The sequence below is a fragment of the Mesoplodon densirostris genome, chromosome 5 (assembly GCF_025265405.1).
Source record: "Mesoplodon densirostris isolate mMesDen1 chromosome 5, mMesDen1 primary haplotype, whole genome shotgun sequence".
Lineage (NCBI taxonomy): Eukaryota > Metazoa > Chordata > Mammalia > Artiodactyla > Ziphiidae > Mesoplodon > Mesoplodon densirostris.
The window spans coordinates 51454901-51479038 of record NC_082665.1 but is presented as its reverse complement, the minus strand read 5'-3'; positions in this window follow the sequence as shown (position 1 = coordinate 51479038).

Genomic DNA, 24138 nt, shown 5'->3' with positions numbered 1-24138 from the left:
ATGAGATTAGGTCACTCCCTAACACCATACACAAAAATAAGCCCAAAATGGATTAAAGACCTAAACGTAAGGCCAGACACTATCAAACTCTTAGAGGAAAACATAGGCAGAACACTCTATGACATAAATCACAGCAAGATCCTTTTTGACCCACCTCCTAGAGAAATGGAAATAAAGACAAAAATAAACACATGGGACCTAATGAAACTTAAAAGCTTTTGCACAACAAAGGAAACCATAAACAAGACCAAAAGACAACCCTCAGAATGGGAGAAAATATTTGCAAATGAAGCAACTGACAAAGGATTAATCTCCAAAATTTATAAGCAGCTCATGCAGCTCAATAACAAAAAACCAAACAACCCAATCCAAAAATGGGCAGAAGACCTAAATAGACATTTCTCCACAGAAGATATAAGACTGCCAACAAACACATGAAAGGATGCTCAACATCTTTACTCATTAGAGAAATGCAAATCAAAACTACAATGAGATATCATCTCACACCAGTCAGAATGGCCAGCATCAAACAATCTAGAAACAATAAATGCTGGAGAGGGTGTGGAGAAAAGGGAACACTCTTGCACTGCTGGTGGGAATGTGAATTGGTACAGCCACTATGGAGAACAGTATGGAGGTTCCTTAAAAAACTACAAATAGAACTACCATATGACCCAGCAATCCCACTACTGGGCATATACCCTGAGAAAACCATAATTCAAAAAGAGACATGTACTAAAATGTTCATAGCAGCCCTATTTACAATAGCCCAGAGATGGAAACAACCTAAGTGTCCATCATCGGATGAATGGGTAAAGAAGATGTGGCACATATATACAATGGAATATTACTCAGCCACAGAAAGAAACGAAACTGAGCTATTTGTAATGAGGTGGATGGACCTAGAGTCTCATACAGAGTGAAGTAAGTCAGAAAGAGAAAGACAAATACTGTATGCTGACACATATATATGGAATTTAAGAAAAAAATGTCATGAAGAACATAGGGGTAAGACAGGAATAAAGACACAGACCTACTAGAGAATGGACTTGAGGATATGGGGAGGGGGAAGGGTAAGCTGTGACAAAGTGAAAGAGTGGCATGGACATATATACACTAGCAAACGTAAGGTAGATAGCTAGTGGGAAGCAGCCGCATAGCACAGGGAGATCAGCTCGGTGCTTTGTGACCGCCAGGAGGGGTGGGATAGGGAGGGTGGGAGGGAGACTCAAAAGGGAGGGGATATGGGAACATATGTATATGTATGACTGATTAACTTTGTTATAAAGCAAAAAATAAAAATAAAAAATAAAGAAAAAAAAGGAAATTTTATGATGGGGATGTCTAATGAAACTACTACATTGTTATAATGGAAATAATTTTAAAATAATGTGTCTTTCTTAAAGACTATCAACAGATCATTTGCTTAGGATTTGTAACAAAAGGATTTTGTCACATAAAAGAACTAATTTTAGAAATGACATAAGACTTACTGTTGGGGGAAATATTTCAAAGACATATTCATTTACTTAGTATACATTAAATCAGGGCCTAGTGAGTGTTATGCACTATGCTGGGTGCTGAATGCCAGAAAGAACTAAGGCATAATCACGATAGATAAAATGTAATAGGTATCAAATATGTACTAGCCACTATGCTAAGACCTTCATATATTTATTTTATTAAATTCATTTTATCTTCACAACAATTCTGTATGTAGTAGATATAATCACACTCACATTCCAAATAAAAAATTTAGATAGAGAAGTTAAATAATTTTCTTAAGATGGGCAAGATAGAAAATGTAGAGTCCAGAAACACAGGTTATAATTTCAAAGCAGAAAAGCTTAGGAAATGGGGTAGTCTAGGCAGATCTATTGGGAGTACAAACATAAGTTTAATAGTATAAATCAGTAACTTTATTAAATTCTGTGAAAGTTAAATACCTTTGACAAGATCATGTATAAACCTACAACTAAGAAAAAGTCAATTTGAACGTTTCAAAAATTTTTTCAACCCACCGAAAGGACTAGTACCCTTAAACAGTATGCTGTCTTATCAAGCTTGTCCTCTGGTGATCCGAAAAAGTCGATCCAGTTTCTAGGAAATAATTACGAATGCCAAATGCCTGCATTCCCTCAATAGTTGCTCATGAAAGTTCAAGACTCTTCCCATCTGCTTTAAAGATGGAGGGACCAGAAGGACAAAGGTTTACTGACTTTAGGTCACATAAAAGCAGGGTGGACATACAGATTTGCCCTTTGGTTCCAACAGCAAGCTTACCACAGAATCACTGTACTGTTATATTCAACTCACATATCATATCATACTGACCCACTCTGTTTTATTCCTTAGGCATCTTGGAATTTGAGAAGCAATGTAAGAAGTTAGTGACAATATATCTTCTCCACCTTGTTACAACCACCTTCTCTTTCCATCCGGCCTCACATTTCCAACAGTAGATTCATTCTTTTGAGTTAGAGCACAATATAGGGGCATTCATTGCAACCGCATATATAGGTTAAAAAGGACACACTTTGACAGATGAGAAGAAAACTCCTATTGGTAAGCTTTTATTCATTAACATGGATTATCTATCAAATCTTGAATAAATTACTTAATTTTTAAAATTTCTCTTCTCTACACCTCAAATGAAATGGTAGGAGAAAGCGATCCCTTAAAGTATTTCTGGGGCTTCCCTGGTGGCGCAGTGGTTGAGAGTCCACCTGCCGATGCAGGGGACGCAGGTTCGTGCCCCGGTCCGGGAGGATCCCACATGCCTCAGAGCGGCTGGGCCCATGAGCCATGACCGCTGAGCCTGCACGTCCTGAGCCTGTGCTCTGCATGCCGCAAAAAAAAAAAAAAAAAAAAAAAAAAAAATGTATTTCTAGAACTGACATAGCAATAATCCATGTAATTAGTTAATAAACATAAAGGACCTAGGACTCACCATCTATTTATTAAAGATGAATTAAGGCAGGTTCTCTTTACTATTTGTCAGGGAAATACATAACACAAATGTTAATGGGTGTGTCCTGAGTGAGTTTATGTTGGTAATATGTAGGAGGGTAGAAAATAATCATAGTGACTCTTGTTTCTTTCAGGTGTCAGACTCTTAAAGATAAAACAGGAAAAGGTAGAATCTTTTGTGAAATAATCCAAAATGTGTTTGCTGCTTCTCCACACTTGGGGATAGAGTTTTATTCATCTACTTCCAAAACATGAATAGCTTTGGGGGCTGCTTGAGCCATCAAAAAGATGGAAATACTGCTGACCATTAGAGACAGTAATTTTAATTGTGTTTACTGGTCATAATTCTGGAATATTATTAAAGAACAATTTGAAACTTTGAATGGATAGAATCAGACCCAGAATTTGGACTCAAATAGCAAAAGTTACAATTGTGTCTTTTTTGTATGGGTTTTTTGTCATAGTCCTCATAGAAATTCAGACTATGGTAGAAAGCTCTACCTCTTTCTTTTTGTAATTGTATCCTTCGGGCCCTCTACTTTTGGAAACATTCCAGTTTTAGTTGTCCTTTCTTTTAATCATATCTTTTCTCTTGTTTCTATTATTCATATTCTGAAAACATGCTTTTCTCTGCTCTGCCTCCTCCTTTACCTCCACCAATGGAACTGATTGTTATATCCATGAATAACTCACATTTAGAAATGGGGCTAAATAAACTATTTAAATAGACTTCAATTAGGTATCATATCGTGTGTGCCTGAGTAAACATCATTGCCTTTTTTAAACAAAGTTGTGTCTTTGTTGAGGCTGTTATTTTTATTATAAAAAAATCATATTTACTTTCTATAGTTACACTGCTTCTCAAGCAGATCTAGTTTTATTTACCTTATAAGTAAATGGAATAGTTCATGTAGTGTACCTACTACTTATTTAGAAACATTTTATTCCTATTAAGGTTTTTTTTTTTCATTTTCCAAAAATTCAGGAAGTTTTATACTATGTAGGCCAATGCTATCTTTCCATCCAACTAGGAAGGATAAAATTTAGAATAAAGATCTCCCATTCACCAAACCATGGCACAATCTGCATTTTTGAAAGTCGATGATCCTATAAATTATTTATAAATACTTATCAGGAGTGATACTACTTCTTCAAAAATAGCATTATCAGTGTGCTTTACTTAATATACAGAATAAAAATGAAAAAGAAAAAAATTCAGGCATAATTTATATACAGTAAAATTCATCTCTTTTAGTGTGTAATTCTGTGAGTGTTGGCAAACATAATGTTTGTGATTATTACCATAATATAGGTATACAACAGTTCCATCAACTTTAAAATTCTATGTGCTACTGTATACTCAATCATTCATCCTATCCCCAGCTATGAACACTACTGATTCCTATACTTATGCCTTTGAAAAATGTCATGTAAATAGAATCATGCAGTATCTAACTTTCTAAATTTGGCTTCTTACACTTAGCATAATTCATTTAAATTTTATTCATGTTATTGCACAAATTAAGATTGCTACTTTTTAATTGCTAAGTAGAATTCTTCCTATGGATGTAACACAGTTTGTTTATCCTTCCTTAATGAGGGTAAAGGGGGCAAAAATTTTTCCTCTACCCTCCTATGTTATTTTGGCTGGTCCAGTAATTAAATTGCCATAAGAGAATTTAACAGGTAAAAAACAAATTTAATAATGTACGTGTAGGAGCCCCATAAGAATATGAGACCCAAGGGCAAGTTGGGCAACTGAGGCTTATAAGCCATCCTGAGCTAAGAAATGGTTTAAGGGCCTGAGTCTTCAAAGCGGAGGGAGGTAATTTACAGGACAATAAGAAGAGATGTTTGCCCTGATACAGATAGGTCATTCTATAAAAGCTATCTCTGGTAATAGCACTCTCTCTGAAAAAGCCAGGACCCCTGTCTAAATTATTTTAGGTGGCTAAGGTAGAGATAAATTTTTATTTGTTTGGTTTTTTGATATTTTTTGTTTGTTTGTTTGTTCGTTTTTGAGTCTGCTGGATCTTGATTGCCTTCAACTCAAAATGGTCTACATGCCAAAGCTGCATATTTAGGGGTCACTTATTCTGGTCCCCTTCAAGGGACATTTGTGTTGTTTCTAGCTTGAGATAAATATTAATATAACCTCTATAAACATTTGCATATCTGTTTTTGAGAAACATAAATTTATATTTTGTTTGAGTAAATTTCTATGAGTGGGATTGTTAGTTCATATGACAAGGGCTTGATTAACTTTATAAGAAACTGTCAACTGTTTCCCAAGTGGCTGTACCAGAAAAATCAGTGGTCTTATTCATACTCATAGCTCTAAATTCCAAAGAAGTATTAGGCATTAACATTCATTCTACAGCTATCATTTTTTGAAACAAATAATAAGCTCTATTTTCTTTATTTATGTTGTATAGATTTCTGAAAATATGCTAAATAAATTATTTTATTTTGAAATTCAATATTTCCTTAAAAAATTATTTTTTACCATAAATGGACTATGCTGAAATTTCTCTCCTATGTAAATATTCAAAATTGACATGTTATTTTTACCATTAACTATATATACATATATATATGTATATATATATACACTGATAGAGAGATTAGATAGTTATATATAAGAATTGGTTTACATTTTAAAATTTATGCTTCTGAGGTTTCAGAGTACTGCTAATGTAAGACATATTCATTATGCTTTATAAGTGTTGTTGATAATATTGGATTTCTTAAAAGCACTTCCAAGAAGGCATTAACAGAATTCTTGTCCAGTGCTATTTCCATTAGATAATAGTGCACACCTGTCATATATGTCTTTAAAATGACACTATTTAATTGGATTGAATATCATACGTAACTCATTTAAATTTTGGACAGAGATAATACAGGATATTTTATTACAAAACAACAAAAGAAATAAAAACCTGGCCATAGCAGCAATTGTCTTACAATGATTACATCATGTTATATTTGATTGAATCGTCCTTCTTTGGGATGCTGGAAAATGATTTTAAGAAAAACTTAGATTGAGGTTTAACTGATAGTTAAAGTTGGATTCAGTGTAAGATATGATGTGGCAGATGGGCCACAGATGAGCTATGGAGAAAAAAATGAACAGGAGAGTGAGAAAGTAACTATAGCATTTTAGGCATAGATTTTTTTTATATTGTATATGAGCTGAAATTTATTGTTGATACACAATAAAACAGGAACATTTGTGATATTTTATACAAAAAATGTTTTGAGGTGGAGAATTTAAAAAATCACAATTTTTCAAAAAATTTTAATATTTTAGGAAACAAATACACTTTATAAAGTGGGCAGATAATGAGAAAGGGCAGGGAGAGTGTCCCACTAATCCAGGCATGTAAAAGTGCAACCAAACTACCTTGAGTACCAATCTGATGAATTTAGAACCATTTGTCTTTGTGGTCCCCCCATGCTCCAAGGGTAAGCCTGAACTTAAACATGGCAGCTGCCATTATTCTGATATCTGTGTTTATGGAGAAAATCAGTATCTGGTCTTATACCACAACCATAAGAACTTGTTTATATTCTATACTACCCCTATATTATGCTAAGCTCGGTTTTTCAAAATCCTACAAGAGAATATCAAGATGAAATTCACCCTATCGTATATTTTTCCCCTAGATAAATGAATGACATGTGAGGTTCTGTCCCATCCGTGAACTGTTAAGTACTTTCTCCCTTCTCCCTTCTTTCCCCAAATCTACCGCTCTGCTGTCTAAAACTTATTCTCTAATTAACCACACCACTTACATCCATGATATCTCTTAGAGAGTTCTTCCATTTCTTTGCCGTAAATAAACTTATATGTACCCCAAAGACCATTTCTCACATAGCACTATGAAAATCAGCATAGTTTATTTCCTTATTCTCATTACTCAGAGCTGAGAGCTGACTTAATTGCTCCCTGATACCACTTCAAGATCACTGTTCCATCAAATTCTTAGAAAAATTATTTTACCTCACAGTTTTTATCACCATCTCAACTTTTCTCTTCATCCTCAGGGGTTTCAACCTCAACACGGACCACTCAATCATGCACACTGGCCTCTAGTTCCCCAACCTTTTCCTATCCAACAACCATCTCCAATACACTTCAGCCACCTGCTTCCAATAGAGCTTCACTGATTCTATGAGCTCAAATGTGTCACTCTTATCACCGCACTCCTCTTTCCTGCTTGTTTGCCCAACCACTCTAATTACAATTGTTTCATAACATGACTGAAACATTAGTTCACCTCCTCTTAACACTTGCATTTCACCCTAAGGTACAGCATCAGTTCTAATGCTCCCAGTTCAGGGTTGCTTTCTGACCTCTGTCTTCTTGTTTAAAACATGTGTCAAAAACCCAAATATGATTAAACCCATATACCTGCCATCTTTCTTTCTTTTCTCATGCCACCAAAATGAGTGATACTTAAAAGAAAAAAAAATCAATTATACCATGGGACAGACTGCTAAGACCATACATTCATTCTTCACCTTATGCAACAGTGTATTTAAACCTTCTCATGTTTCTCACACATCCAACTCCTTTCCATTCCTCACTGAGAAAAAGATCCTGTATTCAGAAACAATGGAAGTTGCCAGATGGGAACCACTTTAGCTTCCTATAAAGAGATCTGCCTCCACAACTCACAGTCATCCATAAACTGTTTATTGCCTGGCACTGGAAACCCTTTGGTGAACAAAACACACTACATCCTCATCCTTACACATTTTACTTGAGAAAAGAGAAATTAATCAAATGGACAGCAAATATACACTTTTCATCATAAGTGCAATACATTAAAAAATACAGGTTCTAGTGTACAGTAACATACAGGATCTTTTATAGATTGGGCAGTAATCCTGTAAGTTTCTAGAGGAGTGACCTTTAAATTTAGTCCTGAAGGATGAGTAAAAATAATCATGTGGACAGTGGGAGGAAAAGCATACCAGAAAAGTGAACCGCATGTGGGAGGCCTAAAAAGGAAAAAAGTTTGATACATTGTAGAAACTTTTAAAATACCAGTGTGGTTAGAGCATAGGAGGTAGGAGAGCTGCATTAGGTGCCTGTGGAGAATTGAGCTGAGCAACAATCTGGGTAAAGCATGCAGATTAACATTGTCAGTTCTGGGGTAAGCCTGTGTTGGAATTCTGACAGTAGCAGTTATTTGTTGTTTGGGAAAATTCTTTAATCTTCTTGTGCCTATTTTGCACAGTTATGAGATAATAATAATGATGATGATGATAGAAACTATGTAATATTAAGCATTAGGCTGCTATGAAATAAAAATTATTTAATATATGTAAAGTACTTAGAATATATGCAGGTACTTAGTCCCTGGCTTAAGATAAAAACACAATAAAAGTTTTTGCTGTTATTTTTGTTGTTGTTTGAGTTCATGTTAAAGACTTCAGTTTTCATGTTCAAAACCATGGACAGTCATCAGTGAATTTAAAGTTGGAAAGTGACATAATACTTTTGACATTTTCAAATATCACTTGGAGTGATTATAAAGATTGGACTGAAGGAGGCAATGATAAAATCTGGGAGGATATTAGGGAACCGATGCAGTAATTCATCAAGTAAATGGAAATGAGTTAGCCAACACTAATAATTTATGGGTTAGTGTAGAGTACGTACATTAGCTAATGATAATAGTTCAAAGGTTAATGTAGTGTATGTACCAATCAGAGAGAAGTGAATTGATTTGAAGTATATTTTTGTGCTAACAGGTACCAAACTTGGTGAATTATTTGATATAGCAACTTAAGAGAGGTGATTTCAAAAAAATGATTCCCGGGTATTTTGTTACTGGAGGCACATTTATGTAGATGGAAAATCATAAGGCAACTCTCTAAGTTGCTTTTCCTACAGAATTACCTCCTTGAAAGTTGAAAAAAAAATAATAGTGATTTTCTATTCTTCATGTTTGTTTCCAATTGTAAGATCTCCTATGTTTGTTTCTAATTATGAGCTGTTTTTCTTACTCTACCACTTTTGATGATTCTATTTATCTACAATATTAGAATATGATATCCTCTCTAATTAGAGAATGATTGCTGTTCTTTATCTTTTCTCTTTTGTTCCAAATATATTCACAATAAAAATCAGAAAAATGACATATGCCAAAACCAATAGCCATTTAACTCCAATTCTATTTTTAAAGTATATGTGTAACCATGATTGTTTTAGGTAATGAGTTTGGTTTCCTGTTGTCTGTACCCACCCACCTTACCTCAAAACAAGATGACCAGAAGCTTAGAAAAACATAAACAGGGATGGGCACAAAGGATACTTGTGAAATACCTCCAGATACTGGATGGTGTCATCCCAACTCTATCACCAGAAACTTCTCTCACAGACATATATGCAGCCAGTATATTTGCAAGAGCAATTGGATTAGTTGTGTCCAATCGGGAGACCAAAACTGCACAGTAATATGTACAGGGAAGGTTTAATATAAGAAATGATTAACACTAATGAGGGCTTTAATTAATGAGGGATTGCCTAGTGTATTAGTCATGATTCTCTGGAGAAACAGAGCCAATAGGCCATAGAGATAAAGGCAATGAAAGATTTATTTTAAGGAATTGGATCATCAGATTGCGGGGGCAGCCAAATCCAGTATCTGTAGGGCAAGCCAGTAGGCTGAAGATTCAGGTAATAGTTTATGTTGCAGTTTTGAGTCCAAGTAGTGAAAACCCAGGCAGAATTTATTCTTCTTCAGGAAACATCAATCTTCTTGCCTTAAAGCCATCAACTGATTGGATGAGGCCCACCCACATTATGGAGAACCATCTGCTTTATGTAAAGACAACTAATTGTAAATGTTAATTGTATCTAAAAATAATTTTACAGCAACATCTAGAGCAGTGTTTGACTAATCAACTGGTCAGCATAGTCTAGCCAAGTTGACACACAAAATTAACCATTATGACTAGGAAGAAGTAATTGAGAGCTCTAAAGAATATAAGAATAGCAGTTATAAAAAGTAGCCAATACCCTTTGAGATAAGATAGAACACCTAAAGAAGAGACCTTCCTGCCCCCAGGGCTGAGATCCAGACCTTGTTGATTAATTAACGGCTGTTCCTCACTGGATGGAAGAGAAGCAGCAGCATTGTTGCATTAGAGGAACTTACATGAAATTTGTTCTCTAGGTTGCCATGCAACCTAGAGGCATGTCACATCAAAGGCATTCTACTATGAAACTGCTGGAATGGGAAGTCAGGGGGAGCTACTGGTGGCTGGTGGCAGCTGACTGCCATGTCTACAGGAGCTGGGTACTGTAGAAGCTGCCTGTGCAGCAGGAGCAGAGCCCTGGAGAAACTGCTCTCCCCATGCAGAAGCCATGTGCTAAAGAAGCTGCTTGTTCTGCAGTTCCAGGCACTGGAAAACTGTCCACATGCTGGAAGTGGATGCTGACAAAGCCTAATATACTGCAGGAGGCTGCCAAGAAAACATTAGAACCATGAATGAAAGGCCCTGATTCCTGTATTTATCTCTGTCACCCTCTACTGACAAAGCTTTACACCTTACCAGCTGGCAGAGAAAAGCATTTAAAAGGTTGAGATCCCTCTTTTCAATGATAAGTGGATTTGGAATTAAAGATGCAATAAATTAAACACTATCATAAGCATTGTGTGTAGTGACTTGTAGAAGTTACTCCATGCAACAAGATCTGCAATTACAGAAGCAAATTTAATTAAGAGTTGCATGGAATTGGGTCAGCAAATGTGGTCTTCTAGTTCTGTCCTCATTTCCACAGGATATATGGTTGAGCTGTCTATGGGAAAAAGTATCAAAGAATATCACCAATGGGTGTCATTACAAATAGATCTGTGTTGGAAAGTATTGAGGCAGGCAGATACAAAGAGCCAAGATTATTAAACTGGAAGAACTAATTGCATTTCAGAAGGAAAGAGGTTATCTGAGTTAGAAAATGCACAGCAAAGAATTCTCTCCTACTAACTCTTTAATTCTGAGTCAGGACATGGAATTGAACTCTCTTAACACAGGACTAAGGGGAATGGCTTTACATTTATTGTAGCTAAAGAAGAATCCCATTAGTGGGAGATCATTCTCAAAGAAGCAAGCAAATTGAAGTGAGATTGAAGAAACAGAAATGGGACTCTCCCACAGGACTAAGTCCAGATATAGAGAACCCTTTGAAATCCTCCTTTACAAAGCCTCACTTTCCTCAAGGAACAGTGGGTAGAACTGCAGCAGTTTGAAATGAGAGACCATAGGAATACAATCCAACTATTCACTGTTGGAAATCCCTGTATCCACATCCTTGCACTGGAAAATCTTCCAGACAGTGTCGGTTTCCCTTTCCTCTGACAACCATCCTGATATATAGATATTGGTTATATTAACCTAATACAGAAAATATTTATACAATTGAATTCTTAAAGAATATTTTTAAAATCCACTAATGTACAAGCCATGTATTTTATTTTTTTAAATTTCCTTTCTAGGAGAATCAGATATATTTAACATTTCCTATAGTTAATCTTGGTATATGCAAAGATTCTCACATAAGGGAACCTCTAGTTCCTGATTCCTGAGGACTAACAGCACAATTTGCAGCAACACAACTCACAGACTTTTAGAAGAACGATATATTGGGTTGGCCAAAAACTGTGTTCGTGTTTCCCGTGACTTCTTACAAAAACCCAAACAAACTTTTTGGCCAACCCAATAAAATAGTATTTTACTTGTTCCTGCAAAATATTGTACTTTCTCTTACTGCAAAACTAAATGTCAATCCAGGATTTCTTGCCTTGTGGAATTAAGAAGCTTTATTAAACGGACATGAATAAAGTCATCTATATTTTAGTTTACATTGGTTTCCAGATGAGAATTGCTAGCATTTGAGATGGTATTTGGCAGACTTTCCTTTAAGTGGATCATAGATTTTCCTTTTTTTCCCCCTCTCTTTAGAATATCTTTTTATTCATCAAAACACTCCACTTGTAACAGATCTGAAATTATGCTCATTGAAGTTACACAGAGTGGAGTGGGAAATGGATTGTGAAATCACTCGGCAGCACATAGTAGAATAGGGTGCAGATGGGGCTGTATGAGACACAGTTTTTAAAGCCAGATCTCAATGATCTATTTTCCTTTAACCTAGATTTTGGTTAAAATAAGAGTTTACATTCATGTGACTTTTTAGTTCTAATATTCTAAAATATGTTTTGGTGATAAAATGTTATTATTGTAGTATAAAAATGTATGAACAGATGAACTAAGGAATTAGTAACTTCTAATAAATTGTTCTGCTGTTTGATACCTAGTTTGAACTAAGGAATTAGTAACTTCTAATAAATTGTTCTGCTGTTTGATACCTAGTTTATGAGATATAATAAGAAGTAAGGAAACAAAGTTGTTAGCTGTTTCTCAGTGAAAGTGGAATATAAGACACCAGGAAGAAATATCTTAGACATTTTGATGGAGGGACCTTTCTCTGTTATCAGTATTATTATTTTTATACCCAAAACTGTTACTGCTCAAGAATAGTAGGAAGAGGTCTTCTCTCCAGTCTTTGACCTTATAGTCACAGTATTCTCCTATTCTTTCTAGATCTAGCTATTACTTTATTGTATGTATGGGAGTTTTCCAGTAATAAATAGTAAGTATAAACAGAATAATAGAGTCTAGATTCATTCAATTCAATAGAAAAAATTTTCTGAGACTCTGCAGAGAGATTCATTGGCTCTGAAATATTTTATTGATTCTCCTCAGTTGCTTAATTCATAACCTAATATCATTCTGCCTGTATCCCAGAGATGAACCAACATGCCTCTCTCCTTCCTCCCTTCTTGCCTCCCTCCCTCCCTTCCTTCCTTCCTTCCTTCTTTCTTCCCTCCCTTCCCCCTCCCTCCCTTTGTGTCCATTTTTAGTCTAATTTTAACCCAGCCCTTTCCTAAAACTCTGTTTCTAAGCTCTTGACTGATGAAGAGCCATGCCCCCCCTTTTTTTTCCTTCTTATAAGTTTTATCAAAGCTCAGATTAAGAGACCTTCAGATTAAAAGACTTTTATGTCTCATACCTCACTGGTCTTTTCTGGAGGAACTCTGATGCCTGCTGTTCTCTTTTGAAATATTCAATTCACATACTTTATATATCCCACATAATTGTGGCCATTTCAACCACATAACATAATGTAAAAGGTATAGTTAACGCAAAATATTCATTGTTACAACTCACGTAATACAAAAATTTTGTTACATTAAAAGCTTTCTTTGTCACTACTTATGATGTCTAACTCGATGTTTTCCAAAAGTTTTTCAACAAATTATTAATTATCTGAGATGCTTTTTGGAAAATAAGTTGTATGTATAAATAATTTTGGGGGGAAAATACTGCCACATCCTCCCCTGGAGATTTATGATGCATATTAAAACATCTGATAAATAATGAAGAAAGAATAGTTTGTCTCAAACATATTTGACCATAGAACACTTTTATTATTAATGCATATAAATAATACATGACTCACTTCTTGAAATCTATTTATTTTATATGATTCTTATCAAATTCCTCAAATATCACTAATATTGCAACCAATTTATGGATGGAAAGTGGGATTAATAGATATATCAAAATTCTATTCAAGGTGAATTTTGGTAAGTGGAAGAGGTAGGATCTGAAGTTTTATATGTGTAATTTTTGCTTCTTCCATTGTCTCCAAAGCAACCAAATGCTACAACAATTAAGTAGAACTAAAAAGTGAGACGATTTTTTCTTTTTCTATGATTAGATTCTGCTTAACCAACTGTTAGCCTTAAATATTCATCAGTCTCTTCTTATACAGAGTTGACAAGTCACTCTCACTTCCTTTCCAGGGAGGAAGTCTTGATAAGTTAATTAGTCAAAACCCAATACGCTCTTTGAGTCGGGTTTAAGAGTGGACAATAATAATGTTCTTTAAAGAAAGGAGCATCACTCCACCCTTTCTCTCTCATACATTAGTCCTGGCTTCTAAGAACAGACTTTGCTCTCCCAAGACAGTCATTCAGGTATCCTACCCATGCTCTGTAGACTCAGTCACCTGAAGTTAAAGGAGAAGTACCCTATATCATGAGCCTGGCAAGACTTATGAGAGAAATCCTATACTGGGGCAGAATGGAGTGCTTGTACACATGTTAATAAAGAAGATTTCACTACATTTTGGCTATTCCTTATTGTTCCAATGGCCACATTCAGGAGAGGCTAGTAGGATTTGAGAGCCAAATTTACATTTTGAAACCATATTTGTAAATAGGACCAATTGAGCACATTCTCACACCAGGCATTATGGCCCAGGGTATGACAGAACTTAAATTATAATCATCGCCATTAATAATGAATAGTTACTATCTGCTTACTATGTACGAGGCAACATGATAGATAATGTAAACAAAATACACCCATTTAAATCAGAGACTCTCAGCTCTATGCCTATCAGAATCACCAGGAGAGCTTTTAAATACCTTTGAATCCAGCTACAGTCAATTTTCAAATGATTGGCTTATACTAAAAAACTACATTCAAGATAACTGTCAATTCAAATTCACTTAGAAATAACTCTGGTAACCTTTTTACTTACAAATTATAAACATATCTCTAATGCACCATCATTGAAGAAAATTAGTTACATTCCCTGGAATATTATACACAAAATGGTTTTGTATATCTTTAGTTATAGTTACATATATATTTCCTTATGGATAACTATCGTTGAGGTAGTTAGTAACTTTGATCACTACTGTCCTGGGTCATGTCTGAAATACTAATGAAGAGTTAGATTATATTTTTCCCATTAGAAATATCTTGAGCTTTACAGTCCCTCATCAGCAACTTTTAAGTACTAGAATTTTACAATAAACAAAAAAAAGTTCACATGGTTTTATTCATTCTGTTACTTACAAAATGCCAGGAGGATTTCAGAGTCATAAAAATTATTATTGTGAAACAGAATAAGTAATAAAATAAAGCTTTATTACTGCAGAAAAAACAAAGAAAGAATTTTACCTTCTGTAAACATCAAAAAAAGTCCTACTATTATTGCAACAAATATGAAAAATAAAAAGTCACTGCCTCTGAAAAATAAAATAGTAGACATTATAGTCTTGAGACCCCACATTTAAATAATATATTTCAGCATACAAACATCCAAATAGCAAGTACTTTACTTTTATGTACATGGTTTTCTTCAAAGATGTGAAGGTGCTTTATACTCATTATTTCTATAATCCCTCAGATTGCATCTGAATTAATCCTCATTATTTACAAAAGTGATACAGTTAAATGTGAGTCAACTCTGTTCACATAAGAGATTCATGAAATAGAAACAAATGAAATTAATTTTTAAACTTATTTATCAAACTAAAAAATATCAATACAAGTGTATCACAAGACAATGATAGTATTCAGAATTTACTTACATTAAACTCATTGTTAACCAATAACAGTGAATATTAACACATTAATTCTCAAGAACCAAAAACATATTCATATTAATTTCAGCAGACTCACTAAAGAGTATGCCTATTTTATGCATATTATTCATGCATGTTTATTTTATTGACAAATCTGTTAAGAAATTGAGAATTATTTATCTTCTCTGGACTGGGTATCTTTACTTATCAAGTTATAGAGTTATACTAAATTTCTAAAGTCTAGTCAATTGTTAGCAATTACAGGATTGCCATGATGTGATTTGCACTGAAAATTGACAGTATAGTAATCATAATATTCTGGTATATACCACCTGTAAAAATCTCAAACAATGAAACCATTCCTGATCCACACTGTCCTATAATCCTCACATTATGTCTTATGTTTTGCTATAACATTTATATCCATTCTCTTACCCCGATCTTTACTGCCAAATTCCTCCTCTACTGTCTTACTCTGTATCCCAGTTACTTCCTCCTATATTGTACAAGCGTTATCTACTATGTGCTAGCATTAGGTTTTCATTTGTCGCTAAGATAGACATAGTAATAGTCCAAAGAAGAATGCAAACACTAAACATAAAAATAAATTATTTATTCAAATGTTGACAACTGTTTTGAAGGAAAGTTGATCGGAGAATGTATAGTTCTCAGCTTGTAGTTTAGTGGGTTCTCAGCTTGTAGTTTGGTGTGTGTCGGGGGAGTTTCCCTCAGGCAATAATATTTAAACAGCATTCCAAAGTATGAATTGGAGTTAACTAGATAAAACAGGTTGAGAGAAGGGAGTGTTCCAAACAGAAAATAGTAGGTTCAAAGACCTTCAAACAAGAGGGAGTGGAGAAGGAAAGATGGAGGTAAAAGAGGACATAATATACTGGAGAAAGTCTTCGAGAATTGTGTTCATAGAACATTGATGATAAGTTTAGAAATTTAGGAATAACAAGCAAATAATAAAAGGATGGATGGTGGAAACATTGAATGGGGATGCATGGCTTGTGTATAGCTAATTTAGTGGTTAATTAAATTTCTTAATTAAAAGAGGTGAAATATTCTCATCCATGTGAAACTAACCAATGAATGAACAACTTTAAAAAAGATCATGATAGATTATTCTTGTAAGTAGAACTACTTAGGTCATTCACGACCATGAATATTGATGAGTAAATGTCCAATAAAATAATAAAGACATTTTAACAATGCAGTTATATATTTACTTGTAAATATGTGAAGTGTAAGGTGTTTAGAAAGTACATGCTAGTAAACTTTTCTCTGATTCTTTTTCACATGAGAATACTGTTCATTTAATTTTTATGACTCATTTTTCCTTTGGTTATTTAATCTTTTCTTCTACTCAGTTTTCCCTTTGGTACATACACATGTATTTCCACATAACAAAAGGTTTTCCTTGATCTATCCTGCTAAAATTTCCTGTCCTTGGTTGTTGTGCAATACACTTACACTGGAAGAATCATCATGTAAACTGATTTAGAAAGAATTTAAACTTCTTTAAATACCAATGGTAAATGAGTAATATGAGCAAATGACAATGAGAGTGCTTTACCAAATTGAGAACAAAGACATTTTATTTTAAATTGTTTAAAAAAACAAGTGGGGACATCTAATGCTACTTGAGCAGATATGTTTAAATAAATAGGCACCAGGTCCCAGAGATGAAAATGAGAGAGGTAAAATATAAGGTTGGAATTTTAACTTGCTCTCAGTATTAGTGGTATCAAATGGGTTGTAACAGTGAAGGTAATTTTATTTACTTCCAATTATTTTTTCTAAATTTGTAGTTACAAAAATTAAGTGATTAAAAAAATAAATTGTAGGTGGAAAGAAAATACTATTCATTTATGCAATGAAGTAAGTAATTTAAAGGATTAAAGTCCAGATTTTTTTTAATCTTTTGATTAAGGAAACTGACACTGAAGGTTGGTGACATAATAATTTGTGAGAATTTCTTAGTTAAGAAAATACAGAAGAGCAAAAGCTTCATGCTTCAGCAAAGTTTGTTGTTAAATGTTTTCATGAAAATAACATTTATATTAAAGCAATATCGCATTTCAACAAAACTGATGTAATTGTCCAGATGCAGTAGTCAAATCCAAAGCAGGAATCTGTATGTCCCTAAATTGGTGAAAAATTTTGAAATAAGGATAGGCATCCTGTTTGAATCTATGTTATATTAAATTTCATCAAAGAATTATCCTATGCTATGTGAACTACAGTAATAATGATGAAAAAAAGAGAAGAATATCTATATTGGTTTTGAAATTTGCTGATGAATAAAGAGGGAGCCTATCCCTATTTCTTCAGTTTTTATCAAGAATGATGTTGAATTTTATTGATTTTTTTCCAAAAAGTATGAACCAAATAGTCATTGGAGTTCTTATATCTATTAATGTGATTAATACATTAATAGATTTTCTTCTATTGAATCATTCTTACCTTCCATTTTACACTATGCAATTTTTTTCTGCTTAATAATACTCTAGTCAGGACTTTTCTTCATTACCTGTGAGTGAGATGTCTGTAGATATTTTTAGGAAGCTACTATATTCTTGAGATTTGGGTATTGATGGCTTGTTCTCATCAATATTGAAATCTGGAAAATTTTTAAAATCATTCCATGATCTGGAAAAGTTTAAGTACTTGGAAATACTGGTCCTTTGAGTACTCCAATTATGAATGTGCTCTATCTCCTCTGGCCTGTTCAATGCATATAAATTTATTTCTAAATTTTTGCTTTATTTTTAATGCCTTACTTTTATCATCTTTATCTTGTTTTAGTTTGAACTTCCACAGAAAGCAAAGTTTGAGGCAAAATTTTTGGGGTAAGTCATCTATTTGAGAGTTGATATCAGAAAATATAGTGAAGGAGTGGTAAAGTGAGATAGAGAAGGAAGGAAAGACAAAAGAAGTGTGTTAATGAGTGGGTTTCAACCATAGGCAACTGGGGCTTAATCTTTTGACCAATCCTCTGAGAGACTGTGTAGAATATACCTCAGTTCAACTCAGTGTGGGTTGAAAAACCTGAGATATTTTTCCACCTTTCCCTATCTCTCCTTGGTTGAAGGTATCTCCTGAAGTGTTAACACTCTGGCTTGGTGGCCTGCCATAACCCAGGCAGAATTTGTTTCTGTGGCTAAGGAAAGCAGAGAGACATGTAAGTGCTTGAGTTCAGGAGCCATCATTCTACACTGGACCTGCCCACTAACTGCAGATGACCCATATCCTCGGGCCTGTGTTTTCATTTGTTTTCAGATGTCTCTTCTCCCTTTGCTCCCCTGACTCCTTCCAATTACCTTTCAATGCTATGATTATTTTATGTTTTTCTTTCCTATCATTTGTATGCACCTATTTCACTGTTAATTTATTGCTTAAACTAGTTTAAGTGTTTTCTGTTAACTTCAAAGAAGCCTTGACTGATGCAAGGTGATATAAAACAATCAATTACTACTGCTTTCTAGGTACACATTTTTCACCCTAATTCCAAGAAACCAAGTTCTTCTCAGTTACTTCCCTAATACACTTGCTAACTTAAAGTCACTTAATATATGACTTCTACAGAAATTTTTGATATCTCAGCTAACTTACCAACTCCATTACTTCCAGTTTCCCCTGAAAGAATAAATGATATCACCCAGTGACTTCAATTTTTAAAAAACCAAAGATTCATCTTTCTTCTGTCTTGATCACCTATATATATATTCCAGAGCAAGTCCAGATACTGCACCTCCAAAAAATCCACTTTTCTTCCTTTTGCACTACTATTACCCTAGAGCAATCCCATCATCTCCTTCCTAGACCATCACAAAAGTTTCCTGATTAGTTTTCCTTTTTTCATACTGATCCGTCCTGGAATATATTTCAACACAGCAACTAAGTAATCTTTTTTTTTTTAACCTTCTACTCAAAACCCACCAGCTCCCCATCACACTCTAGAATATCATCTAAACCTCTTACCATGAACTACAACTCTGTAAATACCACTCTCCTCCTGGTACACTCTGACCTTCTTATGGTTTGTTCCTCAGTGTCATCAGAATAAATTATATTACTTTGCAGCTCTCCTTGTAAAATACTTTACAGTACATCCATGTGAAATGTCAACAGAACTAATGTGCATCATTCTGAGATTTAAGAGCCAACATGTGCTTCATGCTCAATCCTGTCTTTTTTTTTTTCCTGCCATATTAAGCACCGATTCTCCACATACAGGCTGCTAACTTAGCCTAGGTTCTAGAATTAAAAGAATATCGAGCAGAGTTATACCTACCCCAAGATACATGAATAACATATGAATAAGAAGGAGAAATGAAATTCTTCAAGGGGATTTACATGAAAAATTTAAGTGAAAATTAAATTTAAATGAAAAAACATATGAGCAAAAGGTTTTGACAAAATGACCTCAAATAGCACTCACTCTCTTTAATGTAAAATAAGCACTGAACTTTCTTACAATTATGATTATAGAATGCAACATAAAAACATGTAAAAAATGTAAAAAACTAAAAATTGGAAAAATTGAGAAGTGGTTAGAAGAAGATAGGAGGAAATGAAAGGGTTGTTAGTAAATTATTTTCATTTCAAAATATCAGTTGCTTCTAATTTTAGAAGGTGTCATGTAGAAAAATAATTACTACACTTTATATTTAAATTATTATTTTCTTTATTAGTAATTTTAAATTACTATTATTAATTTTGAGACAGAACATCCATCCTCTGAGATGAAGTTACAGTTATCTTTACTTGGGCAATTTTTAAAAGAAAAACATCAGTTTCTTTTTTTTTTTTTACCTTAAAGTTTTTTAAAGTTTTAAGTATTATGATACCATCTTTCTATGAGCACATCCATATATTTTCCTTTCACACTATCCATCTCTTTCAAACTATAAAAATGATACATTGATGAATGTATTATCAGGTTCAGAGGGATTAGAAATCTTTTTTTTGTTGTTTATTCCTACTTAAATACATTATAATGAGAATGTTTCCTGTTTAGAACAATAATGAAAAGATTTTTTTTAATTTGGATGAAAGAGAAAAGAATGGAAGAGAGTCATGTGAATTAAATCCTCATCTTTCATATGGTTAATAGAATCTGTATAAAGTCATTAAATACTACTTAGAAATACGAATTACCAGCAGAGTACCTCTTAAAAGATGATGCATATTGATGACAGGGAGTGGGATAGTGGGTTATTATTTTTATTATCTTTAATTACTGCTGTAGTATTTGATTTGTTTTCTCCCATGTACAGCTTATTGATTTCTTTGTATATACCTCTTTCTACTAAGAAAGTAAACATATAAGCTTTCAGCCTGTCACAGTAAGTATATGTGGAAAATAAGTTCACTTGTGAACTGTACAAAAGGGAGTTAAATGCCAATGCTCCACCAAATACTTTGTATAGATCTGGGGGAAAAAATATTACATTGTTTTCCTAGTCTAAGTAGGCTTCGTGTTGAGCATTATTCATGTCTGTACATCCTCAGTTATCCCATACATGAGATAATTTCAGGTTTGAGATTAGCAAATCACCATTTTACAATGCTTCTATGAGACTGTATTCTTGACCCTTACTCTACTAGATTAATAATATATATGTACATGAGTTTATGTACTTTTTATTATTGTAGAGTCTAGTAAAGTATACATATATATATTCATATGTACATTCATATAAATTTTAGGACAGTATGTGAAGTAATGCCAGTATTAAATTAGCATCCATTTTGTTAGTATTCATATACGAGTTTAGTAAGTTTACATGCTGTATATTTAATAACATCAAATTCCTACAGTGTGTATCACTATTTGCATTTTGACTAACATATGACTCCTTTAGTAGTTTTACGCTGAGTATGATTTAGATGGTCTTCAAAGAGAAGTACAAAATGTGGGATGATCTGCATAGGGCCCAAATTGTTAGAGAGAAAAAGTCCTTCACTGAAAGTGAGACAGCCAAACCACAATATTCAGGAGTGGCAGAGGGACAAGGAGGGCAATCTCTACTTATGACTCAGGCATAGGTACAGTTATTATGGGTGCAGTGACCCAACAGCAGTTATTATTGAAACATAATGTTTTCCCACTAACCACCACATCCATTTGTCATGGCTAAGAATGACATAAAAGTCCACATTCTCTTGGTTTCAGGGTAACTGGTAAGTGTGCTTTATCTCCTTATTGTTTCATAACCTCAGGAAAGGGCAACTAGTAAGATCTTTCTCCTAGAATAGTAGAGTGAAATATGGTTTTTAAAGTATGGTGGTGATATTAAGAGCTTCTGTTTAAGATGAAGGATAGATCACTAAGAAATTCATCAGTGAGTCTGCTTGCCCTTTGCCCTTATCTAGCTTATGAGGACAAAGTGATCAGTGTTACAATCTTCTGCCTATTACTATGGATTTTTCCTGATGAAGTCCATGAACTAAAGAAAGTCTTTCTTTCTCTCCTTTTTTCCATTCTTCCTTTCTTTCTTTCTTTTTTTACTTTACGGCATGCACCATGATATAATATCTATTATTTAATTCATGTTTCACCTTGCCTGCTCCTGTCTTAATCTGAAATCAACTCTTATCCCACACACCATCCACATAATTATTAGAGTTGCCACGTGAATAAAATATGTTTGCTAAACCTAACCACAGCTGATTGCTTTCAGCTATCAGAGAATCTGACTCAAGCATGGAAATGAGAGTCCTTTTCTGTGATACTCAAAAAGGGAATCTAAAAAGAAATGTCCGTCTCTCTCCACGAGTGAATTGACTGTAAAATTTCTACATGGGAGCTGTTGGCAGCTATATCTTCCATATAGTTTGAAGAAAAATTTAATGAGTGGAAATTGAAGCAGTCTCACAGAGAGAAATGGTAAAGATTGAAAGAAAGACATGGTGATTTTAACTCCTCATAACTATTGTTCCTAACTTTTAACTTCATTCCAATTCTCCTTATAATACATTTTCTTATTTCTTTAAGCTATTTCAGGTCAGGCATCTGTTGTTTGCAACCAAAGGAAACCTTATCAATAAATTAGATGTATGCAGAATTATTTCCTCAAGAATAAGCTCTTAGAAGATAATTAAGAAATTTCCAGTTAAGTGTTTAAAAGCATGTCTTCCCACTGTAGTAAAGAAATCCTTAGTCACATAAGGAATACCTCAGTTAATAATGAAGCCATTGTAACTATTAAGCTATTAAGGTCAGATTCCCAGAAAACAGCTCTGAGACATAGGATTGTATTTGGTTTATTGGGGGTTATTCTCAGGAACAATACCTAAAAGTGGGAGAAGAAAGCATGTTGGGATGAAGGAGAACTTGCACTGCATTGCAATTATGATATAGGCCTCTGCTGATCTCATGGGGAGCTATCAAGCCAGATGGTCTTCAAAATGTCTCCAGTTGAGCTAAAGAATAGTTGGGGCTCACACCCATGTCAACCAGTTATTGAATGCAGTCAGTGACTTTTGGTTGAGGGCAATTCCTGAAGCAGGATTCAGCTATGAGCTATTAGTAGACAAACTGAGCCAGCTGTTGCAGAAAATAGTACTTATGTCCTGAAGCACAGAGTTTGGGGCAGCATAGATACAGTATGCATTGGATACAGTAGCGTTTCTAGTTCTTATTTAATTTCTATTTAACTAATGATTTAAGATAATTGCTAGTGTTAATTAGCAATACATTGTCCTATATGACTCTTAGCCCAGTATGGTAAAATGTGAAGGGAGGAGGGGTGGACAAGCAACAATCAAGCAAATAAAAAAGAAATCATTCTCTCTAGTGGATCTTTTACCTTTCCATCTGATAATCAGGGATGGAATGTGTAGAGAGAGTGAGAGTCTGTAGATTGGCAAATATTTGACATATCCAATGTCTAATTAATTGATATCATCTGAACCTAGGATAATTTAATTCCTTAAGAAAGGTAGAGACGTAATTTTAAATAATAGAGATTCCATAGTACATAGAACGTTACTGCTGCTTATTTGACTATAAAGGCATTTATTGTAGGGTATATGTGAAAGGAGGTATAGGGACCAGAATGGAGTTTTAATGTTGTGTACATATATGTCCTACAACATCCTTTGTACTCACTTCATCAGCCAGTCCAGCCTTGTGACACATAAAAAAATGTTTTATTTAATTAAAATATGATTTCTTCTCTGAGTTTTTCCACATCTCGTATTTATTTATCAGGAAAAGTAGAATAGGAGGACAATGATTTTTCATGTTTTGCATCAAGTGGACAAGTTCTATAATGGAAAAATTATTATAGTTTCCACTATAAAAATTTCTTTGAATATTGGCTGGGTATTCTCACTGAACAGTCTTCACTGATATTCTCACTGAACATAATTACTTTAAAACTCCACATTATTCAAAACCAAATGGTGTAGAAACACTTCATCAGAACCATAAGATCACTGTGTAAGAAATTTGCTTACCAATATTTTGGCAAAGGTCTGAACTATTCTTAATATTTTTGTAAAACTAAAACGAATTGCAGTTTTTTAGTATTTTATGAACTAGAGGTGCACTTTCTTTTTAAATCAGAAATTAACTGATTTTAGAATCTACTTTTACCTGCTGATAAAATCTTATTAAGCAATATTGCTGTTGTTGTCAGTATTTTTAACTAAAAAGCAAAAAAGCCTTTTGTTAGTTAAAAATCACTTTGAT